At 43.8% G+C, this 16,585-nt stretch overlaps 1 long non-coding RNA gene across 1 annotated transcript; it reads left to right on the forward strand.

The window, feature by feature from the left end:
- Nucleotides 1-11,298: 11,298 nt before the first annotated feature.
- Nucleotides 11,299-14,036, forward strand: LOC310881568. Its single transcript, XR_014572452.1, has 3 exons — nucleotides 11,299-11,423; nucleotides 11,506-11,631; nucleotides 13,814-14,036. It is a non-coding gene; the product is annotated as an uncharacterized lncRNA (long non-coding RNA).
- The last annotated feature ends 2,549 nt before the right edge of the window (nucleotides 14,037-16,585 follow it).

Consider the following 16,585-nt stretch of genomic DNA (forward strand, 5'->3'; position numbering starts at 1 on the left):
AATTGCTACAACATAATCCGTGTTCTTAAACCTAAAAAAAAAAAATCTTGGAGAAAACAACTTGCTGGTTTTCCCTCCTTGCTGGCAAGGAGAAAAATAGTCCACCAGGAACAACAAAAAAATCCTAGTAACAGCTCCTTAAGTTATACCCTCTGCTACCCTCTCTGATTGCTCTGGTCTTCCTTCATTCGTGGTAATGAAGTTTTTAAAGCTCTGGTAGAAGGATGACAGTACTCAAGTCAAAGGAGATGAGAGCCATGAGGAAAGCTTTGCTTTAAGCTAGAGCAGTCTTGCGAGTTGCTGCCTTTATGCTGTTCTTATCTTGAAGGGTACAGAGTCTTTTCCAGTCATAGGGACTCCATAACCCTATGAGTATGGAGAAATAGTTGCTAATTAACAGTGTGTATAGTAAGTAAGTGAGGCTGGAAACAAAAGAATATTCCTCCAAGAAAAAAAAGGAAGCAGAAATTACTGTACTTAATAGCTGGGGAAGCTGTTAAAGCTAGTTGACACAGTTCTGGTACTGCCGTGTGTGTTTTGGGGGCAACATAAACCATAATTGCTGTGATGGCAGGTAAGAATCCAATTCTTTTTTATGGCTTAGTGTAGTCAGTGAAAGCAGTGGTCCTAAGCTGCATGCTGTTCTTAAATGTAATGCAAATTCTCTTTTGTGACTCCTCAGTACTTCCAGGTTACTTGTAGCTGATCACCAGCAACTGCTTCTGTTAGCTATTAGCTGTTGGGTTTTTGCTAGGAATACTTTCAGTCCTGAATTGAAATGATGACATCCTGAAACAGAAGAGGCTCTTGGAGTATTGTAGGAAGCACATTCTTCCTGGTTCTAGTGCAGGTGTACACGTAGGAGGAGGCAGAAGGCAAAGAACCTCACATAGGTGGAGGGGGTGAGGTGGCATCACAGTTAGAGCTGTTGCAGTTAACTCTTCCCAAAGCATGAAAGCAACGTGGCTGGGAACAGGGATTTGTTGGGTTGCTTCTTTGTGTGAGCCAGGGAGTCTTTTGAGGGGCAGATTAATAAGAATATGACACAAGGTAGAGGTGCAATAGATGAAGCAAAGAATCTGGGTGGGAAAAGGGTTGCTTGTACGTGTCTATGGAATTGTTTCAGGGGACTGAGCTGGGGCAAATTCAAGATAATAGATGCAGCCTCCTTGACTTTGGATGGCAGTGCTGAAGCTTCAAAACCTTACAAGCTTTGATGCCACTTCAATTGTAGTGCATAGCTGTGGTACTTGAGCTCAGAAGTGCAAACTGCACAGGATTTTTTTATCTATTTTCTTCAACGTGAGCAGCAAAACATCTTCCAGGAATGTGCCTGGGTGCTACGCTGCTTTGACACGGCTTGCTTTGCATCACCAAACACAGTAGTTAGGTTGCATCGAGTACTTTGTGGAAACATTCATTGTGTTGTCACCCAGAAATGGGATGCTACAGATGTGTGTTGGCCCGGCAGTATCAGTGCTGGTTTTTGGCCTTTGAGAGGTTGGTCCATAACATGTGACCTGTGTAATGAGGGGCCCACATAGATTGGTGACTTCATTAAGTCTGATGCTGTGGTGGTGTGTGACCCAAGGCCCTGAACGTCAGAAAATCAGGCTGTGGCCACCTATTTTATGCAGACTTTGCCTATTAACAAGGTCTCTACACTGTACGTTAGAGACGTGCGCCTCCTTTTCTGGACTAGATAGCGAAAATACCAGTTTTGTAGTTCAGTGAATGAGATTGGTTGGGCTGTTTGTTCTCCAGAGCTGAAAAATGTTGGGAGTGTATTCTCTTGGAGTCCACAGAAATGAAAATGATGAGAGGAAGAGAACGTTGGTTGCAGCCCGCGTGCTGCTGTTATAAAGTAGTTCTCTGATGTCTTTTTCCCTCTGCTGAGACTTATCAGCCTATCGTCCTTTCCTGTTAGGAGCGCATACCTGGCTTGGGATGGTGTGCGCAGGGCAGATTCTTTACCGTAAGAGCACAGTGAATGCCAGACTTCTTCCTGTACTGCCGTGTTAACCGTGAGTCACAAATTCAGGAAGCAGTGATTGCATCGGAACTGCTAGAATGCTTTGCGGAGTCTTTTTACTGGGTAAACTTCACAGCTGCAGTTACAACTTCCAGCCTGTGTTAGCTGAACACATCGTACTGGTGCCCGCCATCAGTTTGACAAAGATGGGATTGCAGTAGGGACTTGCTTTTTTCCTTCTTTTTAATTAAACAAGTCTTTGAAGCAACTTTTCCAACACCGCCATACTTCACTTCTTCCAGTTATTTTCTGTTTTACTTAGCTGAAATGTTTTTTTTTCTTCCAAGCTTGAGGAAGTTTTCTACAAGAATGTCCCGTAATGATTTCATAAACTCTTTTCGTTGTACCTAGCTGCAACAGAGAGTGCTTTTATTCAAAAACCTGCTGGTTTTCTTTTCCAAGAAGTAGTGGGGTTTTTCCTATCTCTTCACTGATGGGAAAGGCTGTAGGACAGTAGCTTGAGGGGCTACTAATGCTGTCATCAGTGAGCCGGGAAGAGGCAGGAGTCCGAAACGGGTAAAAAGTACTTAAAAGGATACCAAAAGAGTAAACGGTACTTAAGCCGTGGATGTTTCTTTTTGCAGGGATGCTCTGAACCAACCGCTTCTTTCTAGCGCTACCTCAAAGTAACTTGCAGATAGACCTCACAGGGAAGGTTGATCAAATGGTGATGATCGCTGTCATTCTGCTGGACACGCAGATACTTGCCTTTCGTTTTGGCTCATTTTTAATACCAATTAACTTCAGTGCCTCGCGTTAATAGACACCGTTTGACTGCATCGGCAAATGTTTCTGAGTCGTGAGTGTCATTAAAGGCCTGTCACCCTATGGAAATCCTTCTAAATAAGAAAAATGGCATTTAAATAAATAAATAAAGCAGCGTTTGAACTTATGAGCAAACCTAGCGTAGCTGCCTTTGACGCTGATCTGGAGGAGAAAAATCACGTTATCACGCTACTATGGTTGCCTTAATAGGTTTGGTGTACATGAGGGAGGGAAGTATTATGTGATGTTTGCCTAGCTATTACATGGCCGATGCAGGAGGGGTTTTAGTCAGTTCCCTGAGCACGTATTGTTGCAGAAGTCGGTGATTTCACTGCCCAATGTCTGTTATTAAGGGCACGATTCATGTCCCGTTATCGTTTTTATTCTTTATTTATGTGTTTATTTTCTGGGGCGGCGATCTGTCACGATGCCCATCGTTCCCCTGCCGTGGGGTAGAATTTAGCGTGACGACTGCCTCCCGGACCAACGGGGCCACGAATCCGGCCTAAAACACTGCTTGTGCGTTGGTTGTCGGCGTGGGGGCTGTTGGTTGTCGGTGCGGGGGTATCGGTTGTCGGTGCGGGGCTTTTCTGACGAGCACTGTGGGCTCGGGGCGCCGTCCCACGCCCGGCGCGGTGCTGCGGCACACCAGCGGTCGGCGCCACGGCGCGGGGAGGCTCTGGAGGTGACTCCTAGCCCCGTGCTTACGGTGGCCGGGCCGGGGTTCATTATGGCGGCCGGGTCCTGAGGGCGGGAGCGGGAGGGCGGCGGGACCGGGACGGGACCGGGGCGGGGCGAGGAACGGGAGCGGCAGCGGGAGGGGGGGGCGCGCGTTCCCGTGAGGGGAGGGGGCGCGCGAGGGAGGGAGGGGGAGGGTGTGAGAAACACTCCGTAGCCAATAACTTGGGCTCAGGCGAGGAGCTCGGCGAAGCAGGAATTTATTCGCGATCGCAGTGGCGGGCGTCCCGTCCGTGCGAGGACTACCGCACACCAAATTTCCCTGGTGTATTGCCAAGCACTTCCCCGTGCAAGGGCTTACCATACACCACATTTCCCGAGACTCTTCCTTTCTCTCCCTTATCTCACGCTTCGTCCGTCTCCGGCCGCGCCCCTCGCGGAGCTGCGGAACCGCGGATCAGGACTCCACACTCGCTCCGTACAAAAGTACGTCTCAATCACACGGCACACAGAGTCTCACCCGACCCCCAAGGCAATACTTCCTATTTCTTACCTTGGTCTGTGCACAGAGTTACCGGATCAATTCTCAAAGCCGGAGTGCCTGCCTTCTTCCCTTCCCCACTCCTTCACGGATCCTGCCTCTTTCATCAGTCTCGGGCCCTCTGTCAGCTCTCCGCAGAACCGCCGCCGTCGATGCACAGGACCGCTGAAATCAGCGGGGCATGCCTTCCTGCTGCTGCGGCGGTGGGGCTCCCCAGTAGGCGACTGGCTCCCGGACGAGCCCCCAAATTGTGAGAAACACTCCGTAGCCAATAACTTGGGCTCAGGCGAGGAGCTCAGCGAAGCAGGAATTTATTCGCGATCGCAGTGGCGGGCGTCCCACGAGCAGGAGCGCCCCTGCTGGTTCCAAAACCCAGTTTATATACTTTTTGATGACGGGACCCTCCCCTGTTTCCCCACTGAGGGGGTGATCCAGGCTCACAATCTGTCTGATGCTTCCCAGACAATGCATGGCCTTCAGTTGCCGGCCTGTTAAATTTCGAATTTCTTTCGACTTTTTTACTGGTTGAAGCGGTAATGGTTCTTCACTTACCTGACTTGACTCAACACCGTGATTTTCCCCGAATTGTTCTACGGAGTCTGGTTGTCTGCATTTTACAAGGTCGCCTGCTAAGCGTTCTTATCGCTGCAAGCACACCTCGATACCCCATTCCTTACCTTTAAACAACGTAACTCTGCAAAAACAACATTTTTATTCCCACGAGGGGCAGGGCAGGCCCCGCGGCGCGTGGCGGCGGGGGGCGGGGGGGCCCCGTGACGGCACCGAACGCGGGGGGGGGGCGGTATGGCCTCGGGCGGCGCGACCGGTAGCGGCGCGACCGGCAGCGGCATGGCCGGCGGTGGCAGGGCCGGTGGCGGCGGGGCGCCGGGCGGCAGCCCAGGAGCCCGATCAGGAGGAGGAGGAGCAGGAGGAGGAGGAGGAGGAGGAGGAGGAGGAGCGGCCGGCGGCAAGGTGAAGAGGCGGCGCCACCGTTTGGGCGCCGCGAAGCCCCCCTGTGCCAGGAGCAAGCGGGTGAGGAGCGGCCCCCCCACAGCGGGCCCTTCCCCCTCAGCCCGCCAGTTACCCCCTTACTTACCCCCTTACCTTACCCGCCCCTTTATCCCCTTAGTTACCCCCTACCCACCTCCTTACCCCCTTAGTTACCCCCTCGACCGCTTAGTTACCCCCTTAGTTACCCCCTCAACGGCTTAGTTACCCCCTCAGTTACCCCCTCAGCCCCTTCCTAACCCCCTCAGTTACCCCCTCAGCCCCTTACTTACCCCCTTACCCCTCTACCCAGCCCATTACCCCCCTCCTCCCCCTCCCCTTCACCCCCAGCCCGCTGCCCTCAGGACCCCCAGTGCCACCCCCAGGGCTTTCCCCGCTCCCTGCACCCCTCCTCAGCCCATCATCAATTCTCTGAACGTTACCTGCCAGGCTTTGCTTCTCGTTTGTGCTGTAGGGTACAGCAGGTTGACGGTGAAAGCGGTCCGTCAATTCGGGGTGTGAAAATCCCCGTGCTGGAGGGGGGACGCGCCGAGATCCCTCCCAGCAGCTCTTTGCTAAGAAATGTCAGGACGCCCAGAGAGATGCTCTGGAGATGCCCTCTGCACATGTTTGTTCAGCCAAAACCTCTCCGCTATTAAATGAGCAACGTAGCTGAGGGGATTGATTATCATATGCAAAACCAAGGGAGCGCTACGCATGGATAGCTGCTCATTTAGGTTTTTATCACTTGCAGAAATGCCAAGTCCCTTATACCACATATTGACAATCAATCTTGTCCATCTAAAGCTGGCCTGGAAGGGCAATGCAAACATTCCCCACGCTTACAGAGCAACCGTTGAAACCTCTGGCTTGAACAGTGCATTAATGTTGAAAGTGCCATAGCTTGCGTGTGCCGACACTGTGTAGCTAACTGATAAACCTTACACGTGGATTGAAAATAATCAGTGGAGATGGTTTTCTAACTTTTCCATTGTCTGTTATCTCTGCGTGTTTTCCAGTAGGTTTATTTAAAGAGTGTGCCAGAGCAAACACGTGCGTGGGGATATCTGGGGGATTCTGCACAGAGAATGGCTGCTGCACATCCAGCGCAGATCAAATTAACAGTAACTTATCGGGGAAGAATTTTAATGATTTGATAAATAGACAAACTGATAGGTGTTACATGTGTGCATTTATTATAGCAGTTAGCTTTGTAACCAGACGAATCGTGCAAATGTTCATAACGTAAAAGGACGAGCTTTGAGCAGATAGCTTGCTTAGAGCATTTGTCAATTAATTTCAGTTTATCTTCAATATCATGTCCACTCTGCAGAAGGTTCTGTGGCTTAATGTTAATTGTCTCTCAGTGATGCAGTTGGGGAGGCACGAAAGCGACCGATGCGATTTTGTGAGGTTATACCTCTGGTTCTGATCCCTACCCCGCTGTTTTTCTCATCCTTCCCCCTACAACTTTAGTCGATAAGTCGATTCTTAGAAATACTTAAATAGATGTGTTTTGTGTGCTTGTGATCCTAATTACAGCCCACCAAACCCTCTGTCTCTTACCATTAAGCTCTGAAGGTGCCTGGGCACTGTAGGCAGTATAGTTAGCAGCTTCAAAGTTCCTGGGAACTAGTCCTGGATCTAATTTACTTTTTTTTTTCTCCCTACATGCAGGAGGGATGATTAGCAGGATGCCTAGCTCATGATTGTCAGCTTTCTGGATATTAATTTTTATTATTAATTTTTATTATTAATTATATTCATTTATATTAATTTATCTTTTATTTAACCGTAGTTCCTGGGGCTTTTGGTCAGGTGGGAATTCTCCGATCGTACCCGATGTATGCCGCAGAGTCAGTCTTCTACAAAATACAGCAACAGCTTTAGAAGGCTCTTGCAAGAGGAGGTGCTGGTGCTATAGCTATAGCTGTGTTTCTTCCAGGACATCTTCTGGGTTAGCCTGACTGTTGAGAGCAGAACTGTTTTTTGTGCGTATAGTCACTGCAATTCAGCATTACTAAAATTGAAAATATTTAGATTCACTGATTTTAATGGGTAGTATGGTCCTGACTGTCGCAGTAGGTAATTGCTGAACTTCTGGTTTAGTTGGTTTTCACGGGAGGGTGCGAAGAGGAAGAGTCCTGGAACAAGTCTGTAGGTCAGGAGCTGTTCAGGCGTAGAGTTTCCTGATAGCCTTGCAGATTGACGACCTGCTGGTGAATTTTGGCAGAGGTTTCAAAACTTTGAACCTTGCCAAGGTCACTTGGAAGTGCAGAAAGTGATAGGTAGTTGTAAATCAATCTTAGGTGAATTTTAGGTTTACCAGAAGTGTAGCGATCCTATGCCAGGGATCAACCTCGTCGTCGTCTTCTGAATATTTGCTGTATAATATCTGTCTTCAAGGTCCGTGGAAGGTGGTATCGCAGCATATGCTGTTGACTGCGTTTCTGTAATTAAACAAGTGTTTTTTCTTTCAAGCAGGGAATAATTAGCAGAATGACAGAAACGGTGAAAAATATTGTACCGGCCTGGCTGCAGAAGTATTTCAATAAGCGTGAGGAGGAGTGTGTAGACAGAAATGAATCTGCAAACCAGGAGGAGACTCCGGTAAACTATCACCACGATTATTCAGATGAAGATACCATAATCGATGAGAGATTCACGCCTGAACCAGCAGGAATTAGTAGACGAGGTATGTGAAAAATCATTTGGAATTCTGGCCATCTGTATTTATTCACAGATTTCTAGTTTTGAATCTGAATTTCAAAAGGAAATTGGAATGAGGGTTTTGACAGAATGAAAAAAAAAAACAAACAATCAAAAAAGTCGAAACAACTGTTTGTGAAACCGTCTTAGCTTTAAACTGTATACACAGTTACGAAGCATACATCTTATGCTCTTGGAAGGCATCAGTTAACTTTAGGTACTCTATTAGCCAGGTGCTAAATGCTGAAAATAAGTCATTTGCAAGTGTGCTGGGTTGCATTTTCCATCTTTTAAAAGATATGGAATGAAAATCTGTCTAATTGCCTAAGGCAATTAAAAAAATTAATTTGTTTTGCAGTCTTCGAAACAAAAGACTAGATGCTAGAATGGCAGAGGAAAATTCCGTCTCGTGTCCCGACTTTGTTTGTTTTGTTTTGGTTTTTTTTTGTTTTGGGCTTTGATCAATTTAGTAAAGTTCCTCGTTAACTTGATGGTGAACTGGGGAACTTGTGCACGGATGTGGTTTATGAGATTATTATCCTTAAAATATTCAATAACTTTAAGGTCTACGCGGGGGGAGGGGGTGTCTTTGAAAAGGTATTTGGACCGTTGGCAACGAGGTTTGCAACTCCTTTACCTCATGAAAGATTAATTTGTCTTATATCCAGTGCCTCTCACTGTTCCTGTAGTCCTGTTGTATAAATTTGCATCTATTCTTATTTGAGTTTCTCTTAAATTAGCTGTTTTGGGGAAGTCAGCTTTTAATAAGTAAAGAAGTTTTGTCTGAGCGTGCGTAGGTAACCATAGATAATGTGGAAAGTCAGTTGCTTCTGTTGTTGGCAGAATCAAAAAATAAGGAGGAAATATCTTTGCCTCCAATCTCATCTAATTGTAAACAAGGAGATTGATGGCTTTCTGTGTAGCTGTAGCTTGGGAATGAGTTTGGAGAAAAGAATAGAGAAGGTCTTCGTGACTGAGGAACACATGTTGGCTTTCCTATGTAACTGCGTGAAAGGAGCTTTCAGTAAGAACAGCTGCACTGCAAGCTTGCTAACTCCAGGAGATCAGGAGCAGGTGGACACCCTGGAACCTTTTGCAGCTTATGTTGCTGTCCGTGGGTGTTGCTTACTATGCTTAAGAATAAGATTTTTTTTTTTAATTATTACTACATTTTGAAACCAATGTGTTTCTTCAGTTCTGAGGTATCAGTGTGCTGGAGCCTATATTGGGTGGCCTTCCGCCTGAAGAACTTTCTGTATCTCAAACGGTGCTGTCCTAAAAATCTGCTCATGGTTTGGAGAGCTAATTAGTGGTACTGCAGTGGTTATGAAGATTGAACTAACTAGTTTAAGCTTCAGTTCAAGTATCAAGAGGATAGTGGCTCAAAGTCATTTGAATTGCCCAGATTCCTGGGAGAGACAGTAGGCTTTCATCAGGCAAAATACCCATGAATAGTTCCATTCATTTAGCAAGATAGACTTCAAGGCCACCTATTCCAGGCCACTGGCATTGTTTGCAGACCCTTTGCTTCAAGAGGGAAAAATGCTCATCTGGTTACTTGGGTCAACATCCTTGTCCCTTGGGTCAAAATCCCAATAGTTAATGGGTAGGAGATGATGTTTTGCCTCTAACGTGAGCTGATATGGAAGAACTTGGGAAAAAAGTACTGCAAACGTTCATTTTCATGTTGTGTATTCAGATTAATGTAACCTTTGTTCCAATATTATGGAAGCTGCAGTGTTATCTGTAATTTACCGTGTAATCTCAAATTTTGTAAAGCTTATTGCAAGCTGTACATGGGAGAAGGAGTATATATGTTTGATTTAGTGAACGGCCAAGTCAGCGTTAGAGCATTTGAGCACGGGGTCAGAATGTGGTGTTGTAAATCCTCATAGTTAACTACTTCTGGATGCAACATTAATACTGTGTATCGCAAGCAGTGTTGTTGTTGTAGCCAGACAGTTAGATGCAACCGTATCTGGGTGAGGAAGAAGTTAAATTTGGCTTCTCTCTTTTTGCGCTTAGAACTTGGCAATAGCATGGCTGTCGATAGGAAACAGGTTTTGGCTTCTGTGAGCTTGTCTATAGCAAAGCTAATTATCTCCCTGTTCTTGTCTAGAACCATCCACAAGTAGATCAGCACTGAACTTCCCAGTTGTGTTAACAAGGCCCTCTCTTCATCGGAGCCGTCTGAATTATACCACGCTGGATTCTCCTGTCCCACCTTGTCAGCCCTCGACATCTTCTGTATTTGGCATTGGCAGTCCTAGGCTGTCCTTCATAAAAGAAATAGAAGATTCTACCTCTCAACAAGACGATGATAACATCTCAACAACCAGTGATTCCTCCTCTAGAGCATCTGATGAAGGTGATTTTTGTGTTCTCTGTTTAATTGACTTTTTTTTTAATGTGAAGTACCTTGCATTCTTTAATATTCCACATCACCTTAGTAAATAAAATAGGTGAATGTCAACTTTGGATGCGAGAATTAAATTGAATTTTTAGTGTTTTAGAAGTATATAATCCTATCACCTTTTTAATAGAAGCGTGCTTTGGAATACGTTTATGGTACCCTGATATTAGAAAGAGTCAATGCTGAAATATACACGTTCAGCTAGGTTATATGTAAATTTTGAACTGGGACGGTAGGAAATCAGGCTGACTTGCCGTAGCTTGACAACTAGGCTGATTGTCTAGAAGGAAGAGTGACTCAGAATATCTAACAGACAGCTGGTTAAATGTGAATAAGTGCAGGTGACAAATAGGAACACGAGATGTTTTCCTGTGTTTCAGCAAGAGAAGATAAAGAAACTACTCTGACATAAGCTATAGGCTGTTTTTTGACCTTTCTTGGTAGAAGGCTTCAGCTGTCAATACTTTCATGTCTTTTGCCAAATTCATTGAGGAAAGCACACCATTTTAAAATAAAAAATAAGCATCGTGTCGATGTAGGTTGGTACGTAGGTCTTCTCGCTGAAAGGGCGAACAGCAGGTTTGCAGCTTTTTCTAGTCCCCCATATAGACAGGGACTGACGTGTGCTCAGCAGGTTTTCCAGAGAACTTTTGTACAGCTGAGAGTAGAGTTGCTGGGCTTTAGCAATATAACCTGAGTGCACTAGAACTTTCTGGTGTGTCTTCGTAAAACATACATGGGCAGAAGATCGTTAACTCTTAGAGCAGCCTTTGGGGAATCTTCCAGGTTTAAAACCTGTGCGATTATGATCTGTGCTGGCCTCCAGCCTTTTACCAACACAGAAAAAAGCTTTGTCCGTACAAATGCACTGATGTTTATGCGGTCCTCTTTTATCTTAGCCTGAAGGAAAAAAAAATCTGCATTGGAAGCACAGTATTAACTTGGTAAGATTGGTGAAAACTACTTGCAGCTCTGTGAACAGTTTTCAAGTTTGTAGGTGATACTTGGTTTTCAGTCTGTACGTGAAGTTGATCTATTTAAAGAAGCTGAAGTCATGCTTATTTTTCTGTATTGAAGAACTTGAATTAGTGTGATCTTTATTGTTAAAGTTCTGTACGTACGAGAGGCATTTACATCTAGCATACGTCATTTTGGCAGATGTTGCAGTTTTAAAAAATACTTCATCGTCACTGCTCTGGCCCACAGAAGCTGAAAGAACTCATTCCCTCTCGCAGCATTCTGCAGCTAGCTCTAAGAAACCTGCATTCAGTTTATTTGTTTTTGGAGGACTGTGTCCTGTAAGTACTGCACAGTATTTCTTTTAATCAGTTTGAATGTGTACCTGTTTTTCTATCCACTTCTCACACTGTGTTTCCGTAGGTACGTGGAAGCACGTCTGTTGTTAAGCAAAACCAGCTTGGGTTTTCTCCATTTTACCCCGGAAAGACGGCCTATGCCGGTGGTGCAGCTGTAAGATCAAGGCAGCCAAAGACGGAACCTTATCAGGTATGAGAAAAGTAGTGTAGTGGGAAATAGTGATGGAAATAAAAAAAGCAGCACTGCCAAAGGAGCTTTGAGCAGGGAGCTGAATATGTGGTAACAGTTGCTCTTCTGCCCTCTTGGTCTACAAAAATAGACGTCTGAGATTGATTTCTGTTTAAATTCTTTAATGACAGTTTTTACCACAGGTAATACTTGTCAGAAAGAACAAGAATGACAGTTTGGGCTAGTTGTTGGTAGTTGGGGTTTCCTCTGTTGTTAGGTCTTTCAAAAAATTCCATTTAAGTGCCATTGTCTGCCTCTGACTACATTACGTTAAAATAACTTGATGCAAAAAAGCCAATGACAGCATAACTTTGAAAACTTGTGTTTATGGTAGCAAAAGCTACAGTAGTCAAACCTGGCTAATATTTATCTGTGGATCTTCTTTTCCAAGCATGCCTACATTCATGCTATGGATATGTTGTATAAACCTGCAGTCTTTGAAAATATCTAAAATCAACTTTGCTGATCCTTTGTTCTTCTGGTACACAGAGGCATGCAGGACTAAATGCAGTCCCAAGATAAGCAGTAACATGCTTTCTGTTTTGAACGATTCATATAGTTCTTGGAGAGAGTTATTTGCCCCCAAGAGTTCTTGGAAATAGCAAATAAAAACTGCTGACAACTCTGATTAGCTAGAGCTGAATCGAAAAGGAAAGTCAAATCAGGTTTGGTAGGAATGTATTTAAATGAAAGTGACTTTTATCGATAAATCAAAAGGAATTTGAAGAAAATGAAAACGCGGGTTTGCTGGCTCTGTTCTGACAGTCCATTTGTGCAACGGAAAAAGGGCAGTACAAGTACCTCACTTACGGGAAACCTTGAAACCTTGTGGTGCAAAGCTGGGAACCCTCTTTGGTCGGCTATTTTTGTTTTTTACAATATTACTGCATTATGGTAAAAAGAGGAACCAAAATACTAGGCTTTTAAAGGAGAGAGTAGCTTGCTTCTTGCTGCTTGCTGTGAATGACAGCAAGGTACTAGAGAGTCCAGCGAAGGGCCACCAAGAAGATCAAGGGACTGGGAGCACCTCTCCTCTGAGGAGAGGCAGGGACTGCTGGGCCTGTTTAGTATGGAGGAGATGAGGTTCAGGGGGGATCTTATTGGTGTATATAAATACCTGAATGGATGGTGCAAAGAGCATAGAGAGCCATTGTGTTTTCAGCGGTGCCCAGTGCCAGGTCAAGAGGCAACAGGCACAAACTGAAACGTGAGGCTCTGTCTGAGCATCAGGAAATGCTTTTGCACTGTGCGGCTGATGGAGCCCTGGCACGGGTTGCCCGGAGAGGCTGTGGAGTCTCCCTCTTTGGAGGTCTTCAAGAGCTGACTTGACATGGTCCTGGGCAACCTGCTCGGGGTGGCCCTGCTTGAGCGGGGGGGTAGACCAGGCGATCTCTAGAGGTCACTTCCAACCTTAACCATTCTGTGGTTCTGTGAGTCTCACTTGTGTTTTTACATGCTGCGTGGTCTGCTTCCTGTCTTCACATCGTGTGATAAGCACAGTGTGGTTATATGAGGGGTTTAACCTGGGAAGAAAAAAAGTCACACCAAAGGAAGTTTTTGACTGATATTTGAAGTTGGGTGGTGCAAATAAACAGTTTACTTTTTCAGTGTAATGTTTAGATCTGTTACAGTTTAAATCAGATCTTTATCTTTTAAGACAAAGATTTGCAGCCAACTTTAATCTTGGGGGAAGGGAGGAAGCAAGAGAGAAGTAAAACTAGTTCCTGGTTATGATTGTATACACTGATTTTAAGATGGTACACTTAGACCATCGTGAAACTCTGAGGTCTGTGTTGTTACTGAAAATGCTTTCTGTACCACAAGCCTTTTCTTGAGTTCTGTTTCCCTGATTACTGCTTCGGAGGCCTTAGCAGTCCTAGCATCATCCGTCTTGACCTTTTACAAGTACGGAGTTCTTTTATTGCTCGTGCAACAAGCACGTGCAAGATGCACTGAGGCCCAAGGTAAACTTCATTAAACTCCAAATGTATTCTCTTCTTTATGGCTTAAAATCCCAGTGACTGCATTTTTCTCTGTCATCAGAATATATTGATTGTATCATCAGTGTAGCCTTGGGACGTAAAATACATGCCTCTTTAGCTCAGAATTGACCATTGTAACACTTAAAATGCTAATTTTTCAGGCACAAAAGAGAGCGAAAGCTGGACAAGAAACTGTGTGGTCCCACGCTACCTTAAGTACCTCAGCACGGCGCATCTTGGAGGCAATGGAGAAGCTGTCAAGCCCTTTGTTGGTAAATAGCACTTCTTTTAATCTGTTTTTGCTTCATGTGTTTATAAAACTTAGTAAATGTGCCATCAAAGCATAAAGATAAAATTATTCTTCCTTACGTTGTGGCCGGTTTAATTTATTGCGCTGTTTCTTCAACAGGATGCTAAAAGAATGGCATCTGTTTTGCTGCTGTGTTGTGTAAGTTGACCATGAACCCCCACATTTTTGTTGCAGGGAACCCTCTCTCTCAGGAGAAAAAAATTGCCCTCTAATAGTTATGCTTTGTTTTTTCCTCAGCCTCCGGACATAGATAAACTGGATATTACTGACTTCCAGTCCAAACGAAGAAAGGTAAGAACCAATAATGTCTTAAGCTGAGGTAGATAACTTTTTCAATGCTTTATCACTATTAGAAAAATTTTCTCAAACCTCAGTGACAACATAGACATCAAATCAAGTTAATATTGGCATGTATCCACAGTAGATGATGGGCTGTGAAGATTACTCAGGTTAAGAATTATGTTATCTTTGTAAGTTGAGAGCAACAACTCTAGAACACACCAAGTCGTTTTATCTTGTCCCCCAACTTGGGGTGAAGCTGCATATTAAAATTCCTGTTGAGGCAAGTTTTCTCTTGAAGAAATGATCACAAATAGAAAAATACTGATTGAGTGGTCATATAGACTTTGTACAGACTTCCGTGTTCATTCGGGCACAGAAAACTAATTTTTCTGCTTTTTATCACCATTCAAAGTAAAGAGGAGGAAAATTGTTAATTTCCGACGCTATAAATCTTACGCTCCTAAATTCCTATTTGGAGGTAGCATAGAACTGGTGAGAATGCTGTGGTAAAGCATGATTTCCTTTCATTTTGTTTAAAAAATGAAAACTAGTCATCTTTTTTTGATGACTTTAGTTAGGGGTATCATTAAATTGCAAAACTGTACCAGGCAGAATAGCTCTTGGTGTATTAAATGCCTAACTGGGGGAATTAATATTTTTCATTTTTACCTTTAAAACCAGCGATGAACCATCGTTGGAGTCTGATAAATTTTCCATAAAATTAAATGGGCATCTCTTTCTGCGAAAACATCTGTGTTTCCAGTATCAGTCTGAGTGTACAAATGACCACTTGTTAAGTGTATGGGCTTCTTAGGCTGCAAATCAAAGTGGACAGTAATACTGGTTGCTTATTGCTTTTAACTCTTTCAATCTCTGTATTGTTTAGCCAGCACAATCTCCATTTGGTAAAGTTCTAAAATGAATGTAGCAGCAACTGCTTAGTTTTTAGGGGGGTAGAGGTTTTTTTTTTTCTTTTTCTTTTCCGACGCTATAAATCTTACGCTCCTAAATTCCTATTTGGAGGTAGCACAGAACTGGTGATAATGCTGTGGTAAAGCATGATTTCCTTTCATTTTCTTTAAAAAATGAAAACTAGTCATCTTTTTTTGATGACTTTAGTTAGGGGTATCCTTGGGCTTATTAAATTACAAAACCCTTAGATGACCACTTGAAGATCAGGTGACTGAAGGAAATAACAAGATGTGCAAACTTTTCATCTTCTGTTCTAATGAGCAAAGGGACAGTGTCTCAAGAAGTTTCTGTGCTAATTCCTTGATTGGATGGATGTATAATTAAGTTTACAATCACTTCAGAGTTTACAAACATCTCAGATTTCCTGGACCATCTTTTCACCATCTGCCAAATTACAAGGGCATGGAGAAGTGAAGTATATCATAAATATTATCCAAATAACTAAAACCAAATCTGGTGTGAATTCTCAGTTATATTATAGCAATATACCTGTGATAAGGCATTAAGAAAGATCTGCCAGATTTGCAACAGAGAGCCTGAAATTGTCAGCCACTAAATGAATGTTGCACGCAGCTGTCAGTGGGTGAAAGGAGATAGATTGTCTATTCATAATACTAGAATTCATAATGGTGGCGGGAGAAGGGTAGCCCGTGATGAGAAGCAATTATTTGCTGAGGAGACGATCGTGTGTTTTCCTGCTAAAGTGAACATGCGGTTGACGGAACACTTGTGCACTCAGGCTAAACTTCTGCAGTGGGTAGCAGTGATGTGGTATTTTTCTTATTTCAAGGAGCTGTACCAGGCAGAATAGCTCTTGGTGTATTGAATGCCTAACTGGGGGAATTAATATTTTTCTTTTTTACCTTTAAAACCAGCAATGAACCATCGTTCACTCGAAGTAGATTTGTGAACTTACATAAAACATGTCTTATTCAAGGTTTCAAACTGAATGTAATATTTTTTAGAAAGATGTATTTTTATATACTTTAGAGAGAGTGTGAATTCTATTACTAAGAGCTGGGAGATACTGTGAAATTAAAGCTGCAGCGTAAACAAAAATTTCCTGTTGGTATTGATTTGAACAATAGCATGCTTCCTAAGACTGTATTTTCTGATCCTTAAGACCGCAGGCGGAGCCATCGGTAAATCTTGTAGCCTTTAGGGTTTGTTTTCTGTCTGACAGTTCAGTTAAGTCAGTTTTGCAGAACACGCAGTGGTCTGTGTTAAAAATTAACTCTGGTCTGTGAAAATGCTTTGAAAAGGGAAGTCAAACCCACTACTTGAAGTGCATCTAATGCACATGTAAAGCATTGGATCATATTTTAATGAATGAGATTATTGTAAGACTGACAAGTTGGTTTTTTTGAGT

Source organism: Anser anser, assembly GCF_964211835.1.
Source record: "Anser anser genome assembly, chromosome: 14".
In the NCBI taxonomy this organism is placed as follows: domain Eukaryota; kingdom Metazoa; phylum Chordata; class Aves; order Anseriformes; family Anatidae; genus Anser; species Anser anser.